Source organism: Streptopelia decaocto, assembly GCF_964273445.1.
Source record: "Streptopelia decaocto genome assembly, chromosome: 12".
NCBI lineage: Eukaryota > Metazoa > Chordata > Aves > Columbiformes > Columbidae > Streptopelia > Streptopelia decaocto.
Window position 1 is genome coordinate 14975345 of NC_138667.1, and position 1826 is coordinate 14977170.

Consider the following 1826-nt stretch of genomic DNA (forward strand, 5'->3'; position numbering starts at 1 on the left):
GACACTCACCCTTTCCATATTGATCCCCATGAATGAGTCACCCCTCAGTCTCCTCTTGTCCAGCTCCAGAGCCCCAGCTCCCTCAGCCTTTCCTCACACGGGAGATGCTCCACTCCCTTCAGCATCTTGGTGGCTGCGCTGGACTCTCTCCAGCAGTTCCCTGTCCTGCTGGAACTGAGGGGCCACAACTGGACACAATATTCCAGGTGTGGTCTCCCCAGGGCAGAGTAGAGGGGCAGGAGAACCTCTCTGACCTACTGACCACCCCCCTTCTAACCCACCCCAGGTACCATTTGCCTTCCTGGAAGAGAGACGTGGCTGGAGTGGCAGTAGAGCGGAGGGTATGTCAAGTCAGGTCCCGTCCCACTGGGGCCTGCTCGTTGGCTGGTGTTGTGTCGCACCACGTGTGCCCGCGAGGGCTGAGCCCCATCATGATGGGAAAATGAGCAGTGGGTTGGCACCAAGCAAAAGCACAGTATATGTGTCCAATTTAACCTTTGCTTTGACAGACAACGATCTATACAGGATCTTTTCAAAGTATGGGAAAGTTGTCAAGGTTACTATTATGAAAGACAAAGACACAAGGAAGAGCAAAGGAGTTGCCTTTATTTTGTTTTTGGATAAAGAATCTGCACAAAACTGTTCTCGGGCACTTGATTACAGTTGTTTGAAAGAGTAATGAAAGCAAGTATTGCCATTGATGAGGGAAGAGCAGCAGAATTCATTCACAGGCGTAACTACTTTGATAAGTCTAAGTGTTACAAATGTGGGGAAGCAGGACATTTAAGTTATGCTTGTCCTAAAAATATGTTAGGAGAGCGGGAGCCACCAAAAAAAAAAAAAAAAGAAAATAAGAAGATAAAGTAAATAGCAGAGCCAGAAGAAATTGAGGAGTAAGAAGAAAGTGAAGAGGAAGGAGAAGACCCTGGTTTAGACAGCCTCAACCAAGCCGTAGCTGTTCAGCAATCCAAAATTGAGGAAGAACAACAAAGATGGACACAGACTGCAGGGGAATCTTCAATTTCAGATTATTCAAAATGTCCATGGATTAAGAAAAACACTCATTTCAGTGATGAGGAAGAACTCAGTGATTAAAATAATACTGGTTTATATGCATATATAATATATACAGTGTACATTTTGTAATTTTTTTTATTAAATATTTCACAGATAGCTTCCTAAGAGGAATTTAAGAAAGGAAACAGGCCCCAGCACAAAGCCTATGTCTACTTCAGCATCCTGAATCTCAAGATGAAGGGCTTTGTACCCTGAGCAAGGAAGGTTTTACCACCAAAGAACAGGAGTGCACAGCTCACATTGCCCCCACGCTTCTGCCACCAGCACCTTCCCGAGCTCTGCAAAAGGGAAGGACAAAGTGCTCCTGATTTAATACAGCTCAACACATTCACTGCTGCAGAAGGTACAGGTTGTGACAGGCGTGGGACATCCATTTTTATCAAAGACCAAAACTTTTCCACCAGTTATTTGTTCTGGGGTACTGGCCCTACCCAATGCAGCACAGAAGCCCTGCCCCACCAGCAAGATGTTCATCCTACATATCCTAAATATTCATCCTACATGTTTATCCTACAGTGGCAAACCTTCATCTGGAGCAAACCCCCGGGGAAAGCTCATCCCCAGCTCCTCTCCGCACTTGCTGCCCCCAAATCAGAGTCACTCTCCCAGCTCCTCCTTGGGTACGTACCCCAACATGCAGTTATCTTTGCAGGGTGCAATGCCGTGTCACCTTGCTCCTGATGGACCAGTGCAGGGAGGGAGAGCCAGCATGTGCAATCTGAGCTTGAGCACCTTGATGGGATGCAGGA

At 46.8% G+C, this 1826-nt stretch overlaps 1 pseudogene across 1 annotated transcript; it reads left to right on the top strand.

Moving 5' to 3' along the window:
• Window positions 1-442: 442 nt before the first annotated feature.
• Window positions 443-1095, top strand: LOC309445012 (zinc finger CCHC-type and RNA-binding motif-containing protein 1-like; annotated as a pseudogene). Its single transcript has one exon. The product of its transcript is annotated as a zinc finger CCHC-type and RNA-binding motif-containing protein 1-like (transcript).
• The last annotated feature ends 731 nt before the right edge of the window (window positions 1096-1826 follow it).